Below are 21,349 nucleotides of genomic sequence, written 5' to 3'. Positions count from 1 at the left end.
GACAGGAGACTAGGGCACAAACTGTACTATGTTAACATGAGAAACGTTTCCATGATAGGGAGGCCCTGGTGCTAAGTATTTGCAGTAGAAGGCAGGAGGAGTCTGAGGGTGATCTATGGCTACAGGGAGCCAGACAGCAAATTCCCAAGTTACTATGGTGGAGCCTAGGGTGGCAGGGATATGACATGATAGTGCAGCACTGCAGTGGGGTTAGCAATGCCAACGCAGATTGGCTTTCAAGGCAGGGAATGGGTAATGTATTCCCAGATAGGCTCATTCCTCTCAAGCAACATTTCTCAATAGTCACTTGAAAAACTAGCTTGCATCTTCGAAGGGGGAAGAAGTGTGACAAAAGGAGATACTGCCAGCCCAGCTAGCTGGAATTTTGTAAATAATTATATGTCATTGCTGAATATCAAAATGATTTGTGTAAGACACTTGTGTAACAAATGTATTAGAATTGTATGTCATGTGTATAGCAAACTGCTTGTATAGGCATGTGTGCTGAAAAGGTGTTTGCAAAATGCTTGTGTTTAAAATGGATCCACAGCATGCCCTACTGGAAGAGAACAGAAATGTACATGCACTATTGTAACTGCTTAAATGTATATATTTTAACAATGGAAACTGGAATACAGGAGGTTAACTTCAGAAAAATAACTGAAATTAAATTACTTTATGGCTAGGCCATAAAAGATGGTATATTTCAGTTTTTGATGCAGGAAGAGGCACAATGTCTGCACTAGGAAACTTTCTGTATTGTCTTTAGGATGAATTAATAACTAGTTTTGAAAGCATGAAGGAATGCAATTGTTTTATGAGTTCCAGCATGTGTGAGAGATCTGAGGAGAAGCCCTTGTCTATATATTATTACAGGTAGATGCTAAATAGTGCCATCATCATCGATGGTTTTGACCTGGAAACTAGGAGTCAGATGACAAGAAATGATGTCATTCTGCAAGCTAGCCCAGCAGTAACTTTTTAGCTATTAATTTGAGAAGTCTCTTGGTGACACAGGGCATTCTGCATTCTGTCTTGGACCTGACAACAACTAGAAGATCTGTTCACTACATCTGCCATGCTCTATTGGTAAGTTACTGGAGTATAGTACTTCTCTTAGATTCAGTCAGGAATATAATAAAGCTTAGTTTAGATATTTTTTCTTTATTTACTTGAGACTGTCCTGCAATGTTGTTTTAAATATTTCCTGTGGTTTTTCAACTCTGATGTCACAGTGAATATATATTTAGTATTGTCTTTTTCTTTTATTATTCATTATTAAATATATTTAAACCTTTCACTGTGGCTGATCTGTGTACATATATTTACGCTTTGAGAGCACTTGCATATTTATTTGGTGAGACTGTGTGTGCCACTCCTAATAGCCTTGTTCTTGGTCAAACTACCTTTTGTGTTAATATTAATATTATACAGTAAGACTGGGCACCCTTTGTTAAGGCCTTTAAAGTAGCTGATAAGGAATTGACTAGTGGCAGTGGTAGCTAACTTATATTCTGGGCAGAAAGGCACATTGCTAGTAAACCTGTGCCAGCCTTTCCCAGGTGTGTATGTGTGTGTGTGTGTGTGTGTGTGTGTGTGTGTGTGTGTGTGTGTGTGTGTGTGTGTGTGTGTGTGTGTGTGTGTGTGTTTGTGTGTGTGTGTAAATCAAACCTCAAAGAGTATGTGTGTCAGCTACTTGGGCAAGGACACAAAGCATTGGTTGGACAAAGAGGGTGCTGGAGGTCTTAGCTTGGTCACTCAGCTGAGACCTCAACTCTATAGCTGTGCCAGTGGGGAGTCTTATTGGAGATATGGAGAAAGAGGGAGAAATCAGCCCTGGGATGGCTGTAGCCCCTTTGTGCTCTTAAGTGAAATTGCACTTGATGCAAAGGCCTACATCTGGAGATACTGTGTGTGTACTTGCTATCCTCCCAGTGAACATCCCCCACTGTTGCCAGTGGTGAGGATTGAGGCTCCTTGATTATTGGTCCAGTGATGAGTCATCACAACTTGCATCTACAGACCTGATTGAAATTCCAGTTAGAATTACACTACTGGGGGAAATAACAGTATATCTGGAGACAAAGAGCAAAGATAATGCTCTCAGACATGAATAAAAGTTCTAAGACAAGACCTGCTTGATTTAATAGAAACAAAAATATTTATTAAGACAGTTAACAGAAAGAGATTACAGAAAGTGTATAAGACTCAGAGTGTTAGAAAACACATTGCAAGTACCTCTTCACTTAGAATAGCCTGAGAGTTCCAGACTAGCACTTGGTACATGAGGGGCGCTAGAAAAGCACAAATATCTCCCAAAAAACTGGAAGCCACCTTCTGACAAATAAACAGATAATTAGTTACAAAAATCATCTGACTAAGAAGGCTGCAATTACCCTTGTTCAAGCAACATATTTCTCAGCCCTTGCAGTCTTCCTAGGATGTATGCATTCATCACTGTTATGTCCCTTAATTCTATTTTCTTCTGTGCCATCAGATGCTGGTTTAGCTTTCTCTGAATAAGAATGAAGATCCCTCTGCCCACCTAGCACCTAGACATCCCAGCCTGCTCATACTTCATGCAAGAAATTAATCTGTTTCCTATGCAGCTTAGTTACTTTGACTAAAACAACAGATACTGGGTGTTTAAATAACAGTTTTTGCACATATTTCCTTTTGATAGGCACATCAGTATTTTTAATATTAAAGTTTGCAGTTATGTTGCATTGATTGTTGGATGAGAAGCCTGAAATGAAAATATCAGCTGAAAGAAGATGGCATTAAGACAGAAGAGAAAATAGCTAGACAGACAGACAGACAGGTCGACATAGTTAGATAGAGATAGAACTGTCAGGTTATCCTGAGTAAAGAGGTACTTATTGGGGATGATTTCCATTTTATATTCAATGTCTTTAACTACAGTCCTCTGAACAGTGAGAATTTACATTTGATTAGAGAGAAGAATGTGGTAACTCTGATATTGCTTTATCTTGGAGTATTCCCTCTTTGCTATTATACAGTTATCTCGTAACTAATCAATGTAAATAACAGGTGTGTGGGTCATACAGACCTCTGCAAGTTAAGGTGCTGATGGAGCTGTTCCCCACAAAAAATGCTTTTTAGAGGTGATATTGAATTTTGCACATCACTGTTGTATATTGAGAATTGTACTTATGTTTTAGAAGTTTTGGGAATCACATTAAAGAGTCTCAGAATTCCAAACAGAGTGCCCTTAAAGGGTATTGCTAACGAATGGGATTTACAAAAGACTTGGCACACATTACATCAGAAATTTCAATATAGTGAACCATAGTTTTTAGTAAGGACCCACCCATACCTCTACATAATATATTATTCTCCATAATAACAAGAACTATACAGCCAGTGAGGAGTATCATCAGGAAACTGATAAGTCTAGGGTAAATTTCATGCACTAAATCAGGACTACAGAAATGAACCCGTTTATTGGGCTCTTCTAAGCACTAACACAATTAATCCTGAAGGAACAGCATAGGAAAGGTAGATGGTAGGTGGATGCTCATGGGAAGAATAAGAGTCCTATTAGGCAGTCAAGACTCAGTGGGAACTGTAACAGGGGCACATAAAGGACTATTTGTCACATATTGGAGGCAGGGTAAATCCCCTAACTCCAAACAAAAAAAAAAATCAGAACTTGGTTCAGTATCCACACTCCCCAAAGCCATGCAAAAGGTTAACAGTGTAAGATGCTGCTATTAAACCAATGATGACATTCTGAGTAAAATGAAAACAGATGCTATTAGCCTATCCACTAGATCAAGGTAGACACTCCATGTTCAGGAAAGAAAAGATAGAGGTATAGTTGAGAAAAAGAATGGTATAGCCAAGAAAGCTAGTTTTCTCTGTTCCATCGTAGAAAAAGAAGGGTCTAGCCAAGAAAGCTAGTTTCTCTCTTCCATCTTGTACTCATTTCCTTATGATAAAGGTACGTAGGTCAACCAGCAGGGGTCAGAAGTAGGGGCATGATAAGAATCTATGAAAAAGTAAACTAAATACTTTGCTATCTGAGAAATCCTGTAATCTAAAGTAAGCTCCATGCAACTAATGTTAAGAACGTAGATGGCCAAGCCCCAAACACAGACCCCCCCAAATGGGAGATAGTGTTATTATTAAAGTCAAGAGAACATTTGAAAGCAATAGACATGATAAAATGATAACTATTATATTATCATCCTCATCATCATCAACACTATTTTTTTCATTTTCTTCAAGGGATTGTTGTATTGCAAAAACGATCACCACCACTCTTGATTCAGTGTCTCTATTCTGTGTTCTTTGATAGTCACTCCTGACTGTCACAGTTCTTCTCTCATGGAATTCTTCCATCTCATTGCTGGATATCCTTGTTTCCTCCTGTCTTCTTCCTGTTTCTCCCAAATTTCCTTCCTCAAAACATTTCTGCTTTCCTACACATGTACTCAGACCATGGTAATTTGTTCTCCTTGACCTTCCCTATAATTGAAGCTGATTTAGCTTCTGCTCTGATTTCATTGCTTTTTCAACTGTCCATTTGATTGCATCCTACTACCCATCTCAGGAACCTCATCTTAATCACCTCTACCTTCCTCTAGTGCTCTTACTTTACTACTTAGGTCTCTGTAGCATACAGATGTACTGGTCACAACACTATTTTGTTTTTTGGTTAAATACCCAGCAAATTTGCATGTATTTGCCAATAGATTGGATTTTATAGCCACAACATCAATAAACAAAGATCTGTACATGCCAAAATAAACAAAAAAGTGCCAAACAATAGAACTATAAAACTAAATTTTATAAGGAGTAAACTGATCTCCCCTAAAGTGATTTGATGAAATATTCTCATCATGCAATAGGATGCAAGGAGCATATCAATTTTTCATCCCAAAATATCTGTGTCACAGGCTTGTACCCTCTTCATATGAAAGTTTAACAGAGTTTCAAGCATAATATTTGCAGGCATCTTTGAGAGAGCCCACTAAAGCCATCTCTATGCCCTCAGGATCCCAGGAGGGCATGGAGCTGCTAGGACTGGATGGTCCACTTGTTCTTAATCTTAGGGATTCATTGTCTTCTGTAATATAGCAATAAGGGTCTTGAAAACAAGCACCCCTAGGTGGTGGAGGTGCTACTGTACAACCAGCAGCAGAGGGCTCCAACTGTTCAGGTGTCGTAGAGATCTCCAAACTTTCCCAGTATGGCCACTGGGAAGGCGGCACCAGAGATCCTGGTGGCCAAGGTGATGTGGCTGTTATGGAAGGTCCTACTAGATTTCTAGTCCGTAATGCATCTGGATGTGAATTCCAAATTTCTGATTGATATAGCCTTTGGAAATCCGCAGAGTGAGCATGTGGAGAAGCAGCTGAAGTTGCTCACAAGTCTGTCCTACTAGAAGAAGCAAGGTGTGGTGATAGTCTTCCTGGCAGAATATTAGTCTATGACCTCTGGCCTTCCAACAGCAGCTTAATGTACTGCATAAGAGACTGAATATCCTCTCACATTTGTGACACCTGTTGAGAGAGCTGAGACACCCCTTGGCTCAGGTTAGGAATACATTCTTTGGTCATTTCTGTGTCACTCACTGAAGCTGTTGGAGTGAAAGGAACAGCTAACAGGCCACTTTCTGCCCCAGGAGTACTTCCACCTTGACTAAATGGGCAAGACAGAAAGTCAAACTTTTGCCTGTCAGACTCTGTTCCATCATCTTCAATCTCATCCACAAACCTTGGGCTTAGATCTGAGGGAACATTCCAGCTAATATCATGTATCTGCAGTTCATTCACTTTTCGCCTCATGCTTGCCAGACTACATCGGTCATCAGGTTTGTTACATGTTGCTGAATTCCGCTCTTGGGATAAGGACACCCTATGATTTGATCTGCCTGGTGACAAGTGTTTAGTACTACTTGTTTTGAATGAAGGAAGGGCTTGCCTTGGTGATGGGAAGAGTCCTTGTGATTTGTCAGCAGTACCTCCATCTCCTTGTGTGCCACTTACTTTTGGACATTGTAGTGTATCTTCATTTTTGCCAGGCTCTTCATTTTCAATAATGGATGGTAACTTGTTCTGCACACACTTAAGTTGATCACGATCTATCTCTGATGAGTTGATCTCCCTCAAGTTGTACATCAAATCATACCGAATCTCCCTGGTAAATTTCACTGAGTACTCTGGGTATAGATCTAGCACCTCAAATTGTCCCTTGAGATGAATGCACTATAATCACAGTAAGTAAGAGCTTTCACATCTGCATTTGTCTTGATCACCTGGTCCTTTGATGTGAGGTCAGAGCCAATCAGTTCTCCTTTTCCTAGTATTGCCAGAACTGTGTTGTCCTTCAAGACTTCCATAGAGCCTGAGCAGACAAAATAGATGGCCTGAAAAGCATCCCCTTGACGGATGACATATTCGCCTGGAGTGCAGAATGATGGCTTAATATTGAGAGACAGGGAGCGTAGGCTGCCCCGGCTGGCAGAGTCAAAGATGGGCAGCTGCAGAATCTCTTTGTTAAGGTGCATTGCAATGTCAGCTCTCAGCTCATCAGGGAGGTCTTTTAAAAGCTCTGCAGTGTCAATGCCATTATTGACAGACCATGTGGTTTGAAAATACTCTAGCATTTTTTGTTTGAGAGGCTTAGGAATCCAGTGAATGTGAATGAAATCTTTCAGGTCCTTAGTGCGAGTGTGGTATAGAGATCACCATGAATACATCCTCTGGATGATGGCTGTGACATTTCCAAAAACTACGGCATGCATCAGTGCTCCAATTAGCATGGTACAAATAGAGAAGATCAGAGAGATGGTCCTCCCATTAACTCATGGCTGCTGCTGTTGCTGCTGCAGTTTCCAAGCAGAGGTGCAGTGGCATTTGTGAACGGAGTGCGTGTAGTTTCCACAACAATGTAGGGGGTGCCCAAACGATGTGCAAGTTCTTGTAGCCAACTAATCTCGGGCAATTCTGAGTTACAGCTCTTGATCTGCTGCTGGCCTATGTAGTACCAGATGCATGCCATCCAATGCACACATTGTTCTTCATTTTCTTTGACATTCTTCTGTCGCACACACTATAATTGACCCCCTGTACCAGCTGACTGCAGCACCTCTGGTTCTATTTCTCTTCATTCAGACTTTTTTTCTTGTTAACTAGTCCTCCCAGATAATTTTCCACTGTTTTCCCTTCTATCTAAATTTTTAGCTTTTTCTGATTCCCAGATTCCCACACCTGCTGCCATGACAACTGTCTTGTCGGTACTTACGTATTATTGCAACCAGATTCTTGGCGTGTGATTATTTGTAATTTATTCACAAAATGATGTATATTAATATGAAAAGGGGTGTGTAAACTAATACCTAATATTCTGTCACATTACTTATGATATTAGAAGAGGAATAATGGCAAAAATCCTCTTCCTGGGTAGCATCCTTTCCCGATGTAACAATGAATAATGCAATAAACATGCCTGCTGCTTCCGAGTCTGGTGAAGAAGGACCTGATTTTTTTATTACATTTTGTACATTTTTATTATACATCTTGTAAGCTACAGTTTTTACACAAAAAGAAGTATGTGAAAAACCAAATAAATAAAAGTAATATTACAGCTAACCGATATTTTGTAAAACGCATGACTTGCAATTCTTAACATGTTAGAAAGTCCACTGAAAGGCATTTAACAGCATTGCCATTCCCATGGCAAAATAGTGTGAGCTGTATATCACAGGATCTACACAATACTCACAGTTACATGACTTACAGAGCATCCAAAGTTGCCATACATTAAGAATGTCAAGAAATATGAGATTGGATAAGGACGAGAGTGAAGCAGCAGTCGCATTAATTTCAGGTTAAAATAAGTTACATCAGAAAAGTACGCCACCCAAGAATACAAAAAGTGATCGGTATTCCTTTTCCTGCCTCACACTTAATGAGGCACACTAATAATTATTTCTTCACACACCCCTTTTAAGGGTAACAGAATTTTTTTTCGGCAAACCATAACAAATTATTGCAGGTTGCAAATCTGGTTGCGATAATATGTAAGTACCGTCTTGTCTGTGTAAGGTTTCATTCCATGTGCCTTCAGTCTTGCATTTCACAACCCTGTCATTTATTGAACTTATAGCTCAGAGTCTGTGTGTAAAGCTACAAGTTTTGTATACAGCAGCTTTGTTGATCTGTCTACCCTGACTTCTTGACTAATGTAATTCACTGCTAGCATGAACACTAGTGGGCTCAGATCTGAATCTTGATGCATACCTACTCCCTCTGGGAATCCACTGAAACTCCAAGCAATGACTGTATGTGTGTCATTGTGCTTGCATTAACTTTGCCAATGTTTCTGGGACTTTCAGCCATCATAGTACTACCTAAATGTCTTCCAAAGACATGCGTCTGGAGCCTTTGTCCCCAGGCTTTTGCTGAAAACGGGCTCTGTCCCAGTAAGACTTTCCCGGTAAACAAATGTTAAATAAATAAAAATGAAATAAATAAAGCTGTTTTCTTGGACCTTGTTATCTGTTTTTTCCAAGACTACAAATTCCCATTTGGACTCCTTTTTCATCTTTCGAGTCTTCCCACTATCTGTCTCTATCTGTCTCACTGCAAATGCCAGGTCTTTTGTTAGGCACCCTGATCTGAATCCAAACTGTTTGTACTTCATCTTACTTTCTACTATTCTACATTTTCATTGATCAATCACCATCTCCACTTCCAACACTTTCATGTAGTATGATAGGAGCTTCATACCTCTACAATGCACACAGTTGTGAATGTCCCCTTTGTTCTTTCACAATGACACGTGTGCTTTTTCTCCAGTCAGCTGGGATACATATTTCTCTCCATAATGCTATGTGTCCCCTCAGGAGCTATTTTGCCCTTAACTCACCCGACATCTTGATCATACCTGCTGTGACATCTGAGCCTGCTGTTTTCCCTGACTTCACTTCCTCTAGGGTGGGCTCTTCTTACTCTTTTATCTTTTTATATGTTTTTTTTGCACTGTAGGAAAGTAGTTAGACATAGGAACTATGAAATGAGAAAGCTAAATGCTCTCTGCCAAGTTATTGAGAGGCGGTGATGTGGCTGTTAAAAGAAACTTTTCTGTTTTGCTTGTACTTTCTAGAGTGTGGGAGAGTGAATAATTTGTGCTACCCATTCTCGGTTCATACTATGATAGTCATCCTGACTGTGGATATGGAGTTCCCAGGTTGAGGCAAATGCTTTATTTCCATCATCTTTCTGTCTGTAATTGCTTATTCTGGAAAGTTCACAACATATTGCGCTCCATTTTTGGTGAAACCGTTGGACAACTGGGAACAGAAATGGCACTAATAAGCAAGGTCATTTAGCATGAGGCAGTCAGGTTTATACGTTTGTATGTAGTTTCTTGGCTACTGGCCCAAAAGCCATTTTAATCCCAGCCAAGCATGCCCTTAAATTTAACAAAATATTGTTGATGTGTGTTAATACATAAAGGGATACCGTTGTAATCCAGTGCAAACAACACCATACCAGGCACATTGTTTTTTCTCACCCATGACCTGTAACTGCAACGTCGGTATGCACTTGTGCCAAACCACCATTCTCATTTTGTTTTTTTTTTCACACCAAACTAGGATCTGTATGTTTGTGCTGAAGAATCAGTGTATGTGTGTGTGTGTGTGTGTGTGTGTGTGTGTGTGTGTGTGTGTGTGTGTGTGCGTGCGTGTGTGTGCACGCGCTCACGCGTGTGTGTGTGCGTGTGTGTGTGTGTGTGTGTGTGTGTGTGTGTGTGTGTGTGTGTGTGTGTGTGTGTTCGCACTAAAGAGGGATTGGTTGCCTTTGAAAGAGACAGCACCTAACTGTATTAATAGGTAAGTGCGGAGTGAGTGAGTGAATGAGTGCATACATGAAAGCAAAATGTTTGTGTGCGTGAAAGTAGAAGAAGAGTGTGTGTGCATGTGTATATGTGTGTGTGTGTGTGTGTGTGTGTGTGTGTGTGTGTCTGTGTGTGTGTGTGTGTGTGTGTGTATGCATGAGAAATGCAGGTTTTATTGAAATGTGGCCTGAAATGCTGAGTTCAGTGAAAGTAATGTGATTTTGCCATTACTCAGATAATTCAGATTAGAGACTTACTGGTATTTCTCCTGCAAAAAAATGGAAAATCAGAATGCAATTTGAAGTGGTACAGGAAATGAATCAGTAAAGTGATAACTTCAGAATCAATGCCATAGACAGACCCAGGAAGATAATCTCTGCAGGATGCTCATACACATGGCTATAAATACATGAATAGAATATCTGTCTATCGAAGAGCAGATACTGAATATTTTCTCATAAGCCACAGTTGTTGTTTAAAATAATGTTATTTGGGGAAGAACTGAGTTTATTTGTGTTACTCAGCTGGTTTGGCAGTACAACTGGCAATAGTTATGTGCTTTAATCCTGGGCTGCATAAAACAACATTTTGTATGGTTATAGTGCAATGAACTTTCTAAGAAAAGGAACGCAGTTTGTTCACACATACACCAGTTAAAATATAACAGTTACTATGGGAAAAAGTACATCTGTAGAAATGAAGCCTTAAAGTAGACTTTGAGATGATGCATTACCATCTATTTGGGTAGAGCTTGGCTACAAATGGTAATCTCTGTTGGTTAGTCAGTTTCTGATGTAGTGAATACATTTGGAATGAAAGTGGAAGAACTGAACATTATGTAGGTATGGTCATGTAAGTGCTCCACCAATACAAAAGACGTCAGTTGTAGGTCTGCTCTAGGTAGTTATACCCTTGTAGATAACTTTCTGCCTGAGAATACTGACCTCAGTCTTAGGATAATTAATTAACTTCGATTTATGGTGAATTTGTATTGCTTTAATATTTATAGAAAAATAGTGTTGTAATTGTCAAGCAGTTTAAGTACATAATTTGTCATGCAAATATTAATAGCAATCACATGTTGTAGCGAAAGAGCTCGTTATTGATAAGTTTGATGATGCTGTAAAAAGAGTTATTTGCAAGAGGTCTCACTTATTAGAAGGTCTTTATTGTTAAACATGCCAGAGTATATAGTCTTTCAGAAAAAAATACAGAATTCTGCCATATGATTTTTTTATGCCTTATTTATGTATTTATTTTTCTCTCTGGTATGTTGTGGGTTTATCCCTGTGGATTACATGTTGTACAGTGTAAGGTTATTCTAATAACATCTGTGTTGAATAAATTGTCATCACATCCTCAGGAGGGCATATTGTGCCAGTCCCACTGCAGATATGACCGTCATACAATTAAGCATCATACGGGTGTACAAAGGATGGTAACATATGGCACAAAGTATCTTCTGTATCCAACAAGTGTCCTTTGGCTATCTAGGAAATCTTTAGACTGAATGAAGCTAAAATAATTTTCAAGTGCTTCTGAATGAAGCTAAAATCATTTTCAAGTGCTTACCAATCACCAGTATATATGCTGGTTCTATTTTCACTGTGCATTTCAAAATAAGAAAGGTGGTGTGCTTCTATTTGTTTGTTTTCAAGAGGGGCAGAAGGCTTTTCAACAATAGCTTATCAGAGTATTTGCTGTCTCATGTAATGTGACATGCAGATGATTAAGCTATTTTCCTGCAAAAAGAATGTCAAAAGTCACCTGTACCTCCTAAAGTTCTCCACTCAAGGAAGAAGAACTGGTTAACCAGTTCTGGTATCCTTTCAAATGCTAGCAGAACAAATGCAGTGCTTTCTACTTAAATGTATGCTAATGCAAAACCTGTTATTCTATCAACTTTCTACATCTGTAATAGCAATATTTAAAAACTGTCCCTATTTTTGGGCCTTTGTCCCACTTTTATTTATGGCTTTGTCCAGATTCTGTGCTCTAAGTGGTTGAGAGGTATGAGTATCACCAGTATGACAGTGGAAAATAAGTGGGCAAATCGTATTAGTGGTCTGACTGACACAAATGTCCTTTTTTGGGGGTATAAATCTATAGGCATGGTCTACAAGTGATGAAGATTTTCTAAGCTTTATGGACATTGTTCCTATAATGTGTTTGTGGTGATGTGAGATTTTTTAGCTATATTCATGCAGAAAGACTTCACAGAATTACTGAAATTGTTGTTAAATTCAATACTGTAGTTCTGTGAAAGAAATGTCTGGTAGGCTGTTGTACTATTATACCCTACATAAGCAGTTCTGAAATAATGAGTGTAACTGAATTTGGAATTCTAATTAGGATAGGGAATTTTTATACGTTTGGTATATTGTTAAATACCGATGCCCTATTTCAGTTAATTTGATAAATAATTAAAGGTAATGTAGTGCTTTTTAACATGTCTCTTGTGGTTGCAGCTTGGAGGTGGAGAAGGAGTAAGGAACTGGTATAGAGGATTATATTGAAGTTTTGTGTGATGGAAATATGTCAGCATGTCATGCAGAATTGTGTGTTGGCTGTTAGTTGAGACACATTTTTGTGTAATATTGGTTACTATGGTACCTTGGCTACTGAAAGTCGGGGGGGGGGGTCTCCAGTTGCTTTTTGCAGGGAAATGCTAGGGTGAGTTTGAACTGCCAAAAGTATATGGATTCTTTCCTATTTTAATGCATCGCTTTTGCTCATAAATTCCCTGACTTGACAGAAATCACAACTGTCAAGTTTATCAACTTAAAGATATAATTCTGGATAAATAAAATTATAGGGGATACACAGGCGAGATGGATTCCATAGTAAAGCATGGTATAAGAGTTTACAGATATTGATTACTAATGTGTAGGGATGTTCTGCTGTAGGGTAGTGTGTGACTTTATATACCTAGGAAGGGTTCCGTACCTGTTTATTTGTAAAAAAAAATAAATAAATAAATAAATAAATAAAAATATTAACTAAGATGTTAGAGTTAACTGTTAGATTAAGAATTAGAATTAGAACGAGAATTAGAATTTTAAGGCAAATGTTAGGCATTTATTACATTTATTCATTGTTCAAATGCACTTACAGTACAGCCAGGAGGTCAACTTTGGTCGCTCATGGCAACGAAAGAGTTAACTATATGATATATTTTATGATATATTTTATATGCAGCTCTGAGACAATTTCTGTTCACTCAATGAGGCCCCACCAAGCCAAAAGGTTGGACACCCCTGGTCTAGGCAGATTAAATATCTTACTTCTATGTGCAATGTAGTGGAGGTGTTATACTGTTGGGGATACTTTTACCTGCTGTAACAAGACAGGCACTTTCAGAACAAAAAGTATTTGCAAAGGGCATTCTATGCCTTTGGGAAAGCTGATGATTCCAAGCTTGGTTGCATCTTTCCCTGCACTTTTCAAAGTATTCAACTTTGTTTTCCAACTGTCTTGCTAATGACTGGATTCCCATTAAAGGAGAGGTACTGCTGTTCAAGATAAGTTTGACTTTTTTAACTTTTATATCTGAAGATCTAATGCCAATTCATCTGCATGGAGATTTTGTGTTTGACCTTAGTAGATTTCACCTGCTTGGTATCAGTCAAACTTGTTTGAATTAGAGCTGTTAGGAAAGTGAAGGATTCCTAGCAGGAATTTCCTTTTTGAGCAGATGGCAATACTACCCTGCTTCATGCGAATGTAAGGAAATAAAGAACAATATTTCATTCGAAACACCTACATGGCACTATTGGGGTATACATTCCAATGCTGAAATAGTTAACCTTTAGAGAGAATGAAAGCTGCTTGTGCTTCGCTTGTAGTAAATATAATGTACAAAACTGCTTTATAGCAGCCATGGGCTAACTCCTGAGCTGCCTGCTCTGCATGGTACAATGTGTACATTCGAAAACAATAATAGTAATACTTATCTAATAGAAAGAATAACATGTGCTGTCATTTCAAATATTATAGGAAAAAACAGTTCTGACCAGTGCAGATTAACATCTATAGATTTAAAATGTTGTTCTTCCTGATTTTATACTACTAGGTTCTGTAGTTGTGCATCAATTCGTATTGCCCTAAAATTTTATAAGAGCAGCATTAAAGAAATATGTCCATTTTATGTAAGTTCACAGTAAGGTAAGAATGGCAATCAGAAAATGTCAGAATGGTAGCTCTCCAAAACTTTTGATTCAAAAGTTTATCACTATAAAACATTAATGAGTGTCTTGTTGTAACATTGGAAATAAAGTAGAATGTCCTTTTAGTAGAAAAGTAATATTTACAAACTTTTTATATTTTGGGATAAACAGTATTAAACACATAAAACTGCCTACATTAAGATCAAGATGAAGATCCTCTATGAACTTTGAAGTTAGGAATACACCTAATGGCATCCTTATAATATATACACCGATATAATTATAATTTATCTGACTTCGTCGAAGTGTTTGGGCATGCACCCCTTTACAGGCAGTGAAGAGCAGGCTGCATTAAGTAGTTAGTAGGAAGAGGAATAATCAACACATGGAAAATATTTTCCATTTTATTTTCTGCAGAAGCTGCCTCTTTAGCCAAAGAATTTTTGAGGCTACATCTCCTATATACACTATGACATTCTTATGATGTGTCCTTCGAATGAGGAGGTATCAGAAAGTAAAAATAGTGGTAGGCACACACACACACACACACACACACACACACACACACACACACACACACACACACTCACACCCACACACACCCACACACACACACACGCGCGCAGACATGCGCGCACACACACACACACACACACACACACACGCACACACAACACATGCACACACAAAACACGCACACACATATGCACACATACACACATATGCATACACACAGAAACACACACACACTTGCACTCACATGCACATGCACACACAAACACACACGCACACACACACACACACACACACACACACATGCACACATACACACATATGGACACACACAGAAACACACACACACACACACACACACACACACATGCTTGCACACACACATGCATGTACACACACTCATGTATACACACACATGCATGCACATGCACACGCACACACACACACGAGCACACACACACACACATAAACACATGCATGCACAAATACATACATACACACACACATGCATGCAGATGCACACACACACACACACACACACACACACACACACACACACACACACACACACACACACATGCACTCACATACACACACACTCACACATAGGTACCTGGAATGCTTGGAAGCATGGAACTGACTGGGGAAGGAGGAGGTAGTGACAAATATTTTAGTTACTGTTTGTTCTCTATGAGTTAGTGACAGGCAATTTCTTTGTGCATTGTGTATGAGTTAACAGCACTCACAGCTCTTTATACAGTATATAATATATACAACAGTCAGCAACTAAAGTGCTTACTCCTACTCCACCCCACAAAAAGCCTCCCTTCTGCCCCAAAGGTACAATTTACGTTCATCAGTGCAGGGCATTCCATTTATTCACCTCCATCACCAGTTGATGACTGAAGAAATATGCATGAGTTTTTTTCTACATGCCAGACTTTATTCAAGTATGCTTATTCAATGAATGGCAGTGGAACTGAAAGTATGATTTTTCTAGCTGTCATCTCACATCTTTGAACTCCTCCATACACCTACACTTTTGGACCACTTTTGACTAATGACAAGAGAAAAATCAGTGTATTTGATTTGGGGAGATATGTGTTGGTTTTTATGGTCATTATTCTGGATTATACAGTGGCTACAATAAGTATGCTCTCTTGTTTTCCCCATTCCTGGAATGTATGAGTCTTGTAGCAGACTCTCAGTCCTATTTCCCTTCTGCCATTGTTGTCTTTAAAAACGGAATGGTTCAAAGTGTTCAGATTTAGTCCTTGGATTCCCAGTTCAATTTATGAAGCTTACATTTATGTGTAAGAGTGTGGCATCAACTAATTGGATCACTAATGAGCTGCTATGTGTGTTCCTGTTACTGACATGAAATGTCTGTCACTGCACTGCCAAGTACTCTATGATTTCACCGCATGTGACAGATATAATGACATCTCACAGCATATGCATGCTTTTAAAAAGGAATGTATTTTCTTGAATAGCTAGAAGCATTCTTTCCTCCAGCACTATTTTGTGGAATAGATCTGAGGCCAAATATTGTAAGCTAAGATGAATATGAATGATTCAGGGACCTGTATGTTTAAGATACATATATAATATCTGTGTTTGGGAAGTATCTTATGAATGTTCAGAACCAGAGTTGCATCAGTGGAATCAGCCATTTGGTAAAGATACTGCCAGTAAGGGCATTGTGGAACAGGTGAGAACAGTATCATGGAATAACTCCTATTCATTTCAATAATATTCTCAAAAGATATTCAACAATTTGATTAAATATCTGTAATTCAATTGCAGTGCTGCTTCTCAAATTAATAATCACAGTGGGCTGAAAATTTTTCAGAAGTACCACCTAACAGATATTTCTATTCACTTCTATTCTTATAACAGGTTGAAAATCCCACTGGATGTCTTCAAAACAGAACTATGTGGTAAACATACCGCTGTAAGATGTGATATGCAAGGTACCAGTTTCAAAGTAGAAAGCAACTAATTAGCATATAAGCTTTGGCACTGGTGTACCAGATCAAACCGAACACCATTCCAGATCAGCATTGTTGTTAATTCTGAGCTGTTTTTTTTTCTTTCTTTCTTTTATAATAAAATAACGAAACAAAGAACAGATAAGTTCACCAGATAAGCTTTCAACAAATTATGGGAGGACAGATACATTTTAAACAACTTTGTGCTGAAGTTTATTACTTCCTTATCTGATCTGCAAGGGTGGATCTGTATGATATAAGTATGTGAACAGACATATAGTGCTGATATATAAATACAATGATCACAAAAAATGTGACACATAATTATCAGCTGCCAAATGAGAAGTTAAAGACTAGCGCTATTCACTGATGTCCGTAAATAGTGACGGAAGAGGCTGGCCCTGTTTGGGCTGTAAGAATTACTTGAGACAGAATGAGTATCTGTGGATACTAATGATTGCTGACTTCAATGTAGCTCATTATTACTTCAGGATAGTACAGTCAGTAACTCAATGGCATAATTGACCATATCAAGAAGTGCTAATGGGCTCTGATATCTGACTGCTGTTGCATTGTGGGTAGATGTAGCCATGCCCCTCCTGTCAAAGATAGAAAGGTCTTCCTCCCTCTTAGCATTAAGTTACAAGTAAAGACCATGGGCCCAAATCCAAAAGACTTGCTCTCAGTGCAAGTGACCACTTACACCGAGAGCAGGCTGAGATCAGGTCTTTGTGAATCTGACCCATGTAGCAAGCTTATTTATAAATAGGGCTTACACTGAAGTAAGTCATTTACATGGAGAGCAGGTCTTTTGGAATCAGGGCAGACATACACTGAGATCAACTGTTTTGGAATCTGGCCCCATATCTGAAGAAGGTATGAAGTGAGTGGTCCTCACAATTGATTAGGTAGGTCAACATTATATACTTTAGAAAATGGAATTTTCTGACATTAATACCGCATTGGAGAGTGATTGTTCTCTAGCAGGGTATTAATGAACAAGTAATGCCTGCTCAAAAACAAGTGTGACACTTCAAAGCAGTGGTTTAAACTGCCAAGAAACTCTCACTGAAAAAGCAGAAATGGCCGCCATTTTTTCGCTCGCTAAAATCAGTTTCATACATAACAAGTGTAACTAAACATTTTCTACAGCAATGTGACATAAAACTTTTGAGAATGCATGAAATAAAAGTAGCACAAGCACTTCAAGATCAAAGCAACCATATAAACTTTCCAAAGGCAAATACCATCAAAACACTAAAGATGTGCATAGAGCAAGAAATAATAACAGCACCTGTACTACAAAACCCATTCAATTTTAACTGAGTGTCTCATAAAAAAATAGAAATAGCTGTTCCCAATGCAATTTAAAAATTCTTTCAACTCATCGAGGATTAAATACTGTAGCTGTCAACATCTACAGTTAAACATATTTTACCACTCACTGGAAGTAAGTTAACTGAGACAACTTTGTAACTGTATGACCAAAATATGCAAAGTTTAGCCTTATTAAAAACGTTTGTCCCTGAATAATGTAATAAAAACTAACAATAAGTAACCACCATGTAAGCATCCACAATAAGGTTTCTCATTCATTAGTACGCAGGTTAACACAGACCAAAATCAATTCAAGCAATGTAAAGAAATATAGACAGTGACACTTAGTGACCAAAACTTGTAACAACAAATATCTTCGAAACTACATTAATACCACACAAAAAAATCACCACTAATCTGTAGGTGTATATATATATATATATATATATATATATATATATATATATATATATATATAAAATATGTTAAACAGTCAAAGAAAATGCATGGTCACATGACCTCATAACCTAGCAACAGAAATCAGAGCAGCATACTACGCAACAGCTATAACAGAAAAAGCACCTGACAGAAAAAATAAACAAAACAAGAAAAAGAAAAAAAATGTCAAACCCATTTGGTATATCATTTCAACTATTTGACTTAACCGACTTAAATAATCTCCTAGAAGATATTAATAGGAAAGGAAATAAAAAAAACATATACAGCCTACACAGAAGAAAACCTAGAAGGAAGAAACTATACTACAGACAATAGAGATAATAAAGAAACACAAGAAGAATCAACTACAGAAAATATAAACAGCACCACTATCTCTGAATCCAACAGAAAAATGTAAAAATTACAGAAAACACCCAAGAAACATCAGAAGCAGCACCAAGCAATGAAACACAGGTAACAAGTAAGCCTCAGCCTGAACTACTAGCAACTGAGTAACATGAAAATAAAGAATATCAACAATCCACTTTGTCAAATTCTCCTAACACTACATCTAACAACAGATTCTGAACAGTATCAGATGAAGAACTAAAAAAATAGAACGGTACAATAAAGAAGAAAATGCTCAGAAAAATACAAAATGGGCAATATCTACATTACAAACTTCTGATTTCATGACACAAACTACAAAATAATAGAAAATACTGCTACATGTCCGGAATGACATTCAGTAGAAAAGCTGGTTCCCCTTGTGGGGGATCTTTGCCAACATTGTCGGGGCTGTATGGGACCATATATTTGTATTGGATATTCCCTCCATCAGGACAAATATTAGAACTTAAGCCCATTTTTTGGATGATATATTTATTATATGAAAAGGAGATGAGGAGGCTATCTATCACTTTGTCCAATACATTACAACACAACCCCCTTCTTGAAATTCACATCTGAACATCATCTTGAAAGACTTTCCTATTTGGATGTTTTATTAGAAAAGGACAATGAAGGGCAGAAATATACTTCTAAAATCTATAGAAAAAGCACGTATTCCAACACTTTTCTACACTTTACAAGTTCCCACCCTTTTCACCAGAAGAGATCTGCAGTGAAAGGGCAACTAGTTCAGGCAGCCAGAATGATTTCCTTGGATTCTGAATTCTATCAAGAATGCACTAACCTTCATATGATGTTTCTCTGAAGAGGCTATCTAGAAAAACTGGTTCAGGATTTGATGGAGGAGATGACTTCAAAAAGATCAATTGGTCATTTCAAGTCTAACCTCTTTAATGAAGGAAATCAACATCACGATGAAAAAGCTACAATAGGGACTCCCAATTTTGAACCCTCTAAGGTGAATACATCAAAAGAGTTTGGCATGAGTTTTGTGACCACCTTTAACGCCAATAGCCAGGTCTTGAGGTCTATTCTTAATAGGAATTGGACATTGTTATATGATAATGTGGAACTACATGATAAAATCCAGGAGAGTCCTCCATTAGTATATCAGAGGGGCCAGAATATGAAAGCTTTTTTGGAACAGAAAAAAAACAGGTTCACATAGAGGAAGGTCTGGTATGACAAAATGTGGAGCCTGCTCATATTGTAAGTTCATTTATGAGGGGTCCACATTTCAGGTAAGGGATGGTACCTACCATATTAAGCATATTTTTAATTGTGAATCTAAACAAGTTGTCTGTTTAGCAGAGAGTCAGAAGTGTCCCTGTTTTTATGTTGGAAAAACTGAGCGGAAACTTATAAACTGTATCTATGAACATGAATATGGTATTAAAAAAAATGAATTTATATAACACCTCAGCTAAGCATGTGAATATGAATGAGTATCATTTTCTTAAATATTTGATCATTGATCGTGTCCCAGTAAAAGAGAAAGGAGCACCTTGTGAAGTTTATTTGCAAAAGAAAGAGTTAAGCAACTATTTTTTAATACCTATTTTTATCCTGGGTTTAATGATTGCTGCAGTATGAAACCTATTTTAGCATTAAATGTTTTGACTATATAGGTGATATTTTAAGCAAGTGTTAACTACCTTTTGGGTTAAAATGAGTTATTTAAATAATAAGGTAGTTTGGTCTTGTACCTGTCTTTGTTTTATATTTAAAATATTTTAAAAAAATGTCTTAAAGAAAAGGGTGGCTGGACCTTTAAGACACTTGAGGAAGTGATGTAATGATTGCATCTTTTTACTGGAGTCTTTTTAAATAGAGGTCTTACTGTGGATGAAAAGTCTGAAGAAGTTCACATATGGTTTAAGTGAACGAAAGGGCTTATTTTTATTGAAATAAAGTTTACTGAAGGACTGACAGTTTTTTTCTGCTGAATGTCATTGCTTTCCAGACCTGTAGCAGTATTTTGCAATATCTGCATTATACGAATGGGCTCAACACAAAAACATAGAAATAAACTTAAAAAACAACAGCATACAAAATTTGCTGACCTCATAAAACTATTCTATGCTGAAGTAAGAGCAACCAATGGCAAACAATATTCAGTGCAGAGCTATATATCATTGAGAACTGGATTAAACAGAGCCTTAAATTATGCAAATAATGACAGGAAAATAAACATTTTAAGAGACCCATTATTCAAAACAGCAAACAATATATTACACTCCATGATAAAAAAAAAATAAGAAAAGAAAACCAAGATAATGCAAGCCATCATCCTGCAATTTCAAAACAAGACATGAAAAAATAAGAGTCTGCAAAGCAATGGCACCAAACACACCTCAAGGTCTTGTCACAAAGGTCTGGTTCAATCTATAGCTTTAATGGCATGAACAGTGAGAGAAGGACAAATACAGCTGAAACCAGAATGCTTCACAATACTGTCAGATTTCACAGGAATATAATACTTGACACTAACAATGAGTGAAGAAACTAAAAACCATAAAAACCCAACTGAAAGTAATAAACGATACAGAGGTCAAATCTATGAAGAAAAGACAGTCCATTATGCCCAGTAGCATGATACCAGAAATATATCTCAAAATTACTAGAAAATCCACCAGCACTATT

General features: G+C 37.7%; 1 pseudogene; it reads right to left on the bottom strand.

Moving 5' to 3' along the window:
- LOC122794830 overlaps positions 1–21,349 on the bottom strand; it is a 75,098-nt pseudogene that overhangs the window by 39,367 nt on the left and 14,382 nt on the right.

This window comes from Protopterus annectens, chromosome 2.part1, assembly GCF_019279795.1.
Source record: "Protopterus annectens isolate FY-2018-M chromosome 2.part1, PAN1.0, whole genome shotgun sequence".
NCBI classification, from domain to species: Eukaryota; Metazoa; Chordata; order Ceratodontiformes; family Protopteridae; genus Protopterus; species Protopterus annectens.
Note: the sequence above shows the minus strand (reverse complement) of the source record. Positions and strands in the feature narration are given on the sequence as shown.